Source organism: Elephantulus edwardii, unplaced genomic scaffold (assembly GCF_000299155.1).
Source record: "Elephantulus edwardii isolate Elephantulus edwardi_28Jun2011 unplaced genomic scaffold, EleEdw1.0 scaffold00307, whole genome shotgun sequence".
NCBI lineage: Eukaryota > Metazoa > Chordata > Mammalia > Macroscelidea > Macroscelididae > Elephantulus > Elephantulus edwardii.
Window position 1 is genome coordinate 161,487 of NW_006400057.1, and position 2,677 is coordinate 164,163.

The window sequence follows — 2,677 nt, forward strand, 5'->3', positions numbered from 1 at the left end:
GACTGGGGTAATTGGGATGGGAGTGTCAGAGACAGTGCGATTGGCACAGGACAGAGCGGAGTTTAGGGCTGTTGTACATAGGGTTGCTATGAGTCACAGACGACTCGACGGCACATAACAACAACAACAACATATTTGTTTGTTCTCTTGATAGTCCATAGAATATTTAGTAACCTTCTTTGGCACCACAACTCAAAGGCATCTATTCTTCTGTCATCTTTATTCACTGTGCAACTCTCAGATGCATGGCAAGTAATTGACAAGATTATGGCTTGGATTGGGCACATCTCAGTCTTTAAACTGATGTTCTTTCTTTTCAATGCTTTGGAGAGGCTCCTTAGTGCAGATTTTCCCAATGAAACACATGTTTCCTGACTTCTGTTTGGTTTCCTGACTTCTAGTTCCAAGGTTGTTCATTGTGGATGCAAGCAAGATGAAATCATTGACTCGGACAGCCATAATTAATTTCATATTTCTGGAAAAGTAAAGAAATCAAAGAAAATAACGTTAGTGGGCATAGATCAATTGTGATTAATTTTATAAGACAGAATGTGAATGGAGGGGAAAAAAATCAGTGCAAGAAAAATCCAGTTTCTTAGAAGAACTATTGAAAAACACATTATTATCGTTGTTATGTACCAACAAGTCAGAACCAATCCATAACTGACCATCTGACTAGTTTTTTTTAGGCAATAAATTGCATGGAAAGAGATTTCCCATTGTTTTTCTTCAGAGCAGCTGGTGAATTCATATTGTGTACCGTTGGATTGGCCATGCAATTCCTTACCACTAAGCCACCAGAGTCTACTGGGATGATAATATATACAATATATGCTGAAGACTATATCCTTCTGTATATATCATACCTCAACACGAGGAAGACAAAATTCTTACAACTGAACTAATAAACAACATGGTGATAAATAAAGACGAGATTGAAGTTGCCATGGATTTTCTTTTGCTTGGCTATACTATCAATATCCATGGAATCAGCATCCAAGAAATTATATGACATGAGCTGAACAGAAGATTTCAAAGGGTAGTTCGAGAAAACAAAGCAAAGAAATATAATGAAATGTGCAAAGAGCTGGAGCCAGAGAATAAAAGGCAAGAATTCACTCAGCATTTCTCAAGCTGAAAGAATTGAAAAACTAATTCAAGCCTCAAGTTACAAAACTGAAAGATGCCATGGCAAAAATCTTGAATGATCCAAGAAGATAGAAGGAATACATAGTCACTGTATAAAAAAGAACTGACTGACACTAAAAAATTCAGGAAACACCATATGAACAAAAGTTAATAGTAAAAAAAGGAAGAAATTCAAGCTGTGCTGATAGCACTGGGGGAAAATAAGGCCACAGGAATAGATGAGAAACCAACTGACTTTTTTTCAACTAACAGATGCAACCCTGGACCTGCTCACCAGTCTATGCCAGGAAATTTGGAGGATAGCTACTTGGCTGACTGGATGAGATTCATATTTGTTCCTATTTCCAAGAAAGGTGATCCAACAGAATGTAGAAATTAGCGAACAATATCATTAATATCACATGCAAGCAAACTATTACTGAAGATCATCCAAACATTACTGGAAAGTACACTTATAGAGAATTATCAAAAGTTCAGGCTGGCCTTAGAAAAGGCATGGCACCAGGGATATCATTGCTGATGTCAGATGTATCCTGGCTAAAAGTAGAGAATGTTGCCATCGAGTTGCCTGCGGCTCATAACGACCTTGTGTACAACAGCCCTAAACCCTGTTCTATCCTGTGCCAATCTCATTGTCTCTGACACACCTACCCCCATATCCCAGTCACTGAATCAATCCATCTCAATGAGGGTCTCAGAAGAATATCTGTCTGTGTTTTATTGACTATGCAAAGGTATTTGCTTGTGTGGATCACAACAAACTAAAACTAACATTGAATAACAAAGAATGGGAATCCCAGAACACTTAATTGTGCTCATACAAAATCTATACAAAAACCTAGAAACTGTTGTCTGAATGGAACAAGTGAATATTGTATGGTTTAAAATTTGGAAGAGTGTGTGTCATAGGTGTATCTGCTAACCATACCTATTTGATCTATATGCTGAGCAAATTATTCAATGAAGCCAGATTTTATGAAAAAGAATGTGGCATCAGGATCAGAGGAAGACTTATCAACAACTTGCACTATGCAGATGATACACAATCTTGCTTGCTGAAAGTAAGGAAGACTTGAGGGATTGTTGCAGAAGACCAAAGACTACAGTATTCAATATAGATTGCAATTAAACATCAAGGAGACAAAGGTTACCACTGGGCCAGTGGTCAACATCATAACAGAGAAAAGACTGAAACTTTTAATGATTTTGTCTTGCTTGGTTTCACAATCAACACTCTTGGTACCAGTTGTCAGTAGAAAAGGAAACATAATCCTTGCTTTGAGCAAGTAAGGTTGTGTCATCTGCATAAAGCAAGTTGTTAATAACACTTCCCCTATCCTGATGCCACATTCTTCTTCATAAAGTCCAGTTTCTCAGATTATTTTCTCAGCATACAAATTTAATGTTGTTGTTGCTGTTAGGTGCCATTGAGTCAAATATGCCTTGACTAGTTGAGAGTGTTTCTTTCCTTCACCATCCTTCCACCTTTCCAAGCATAAAGGTCCCTTTCCAAGGAATACCTCTTCTT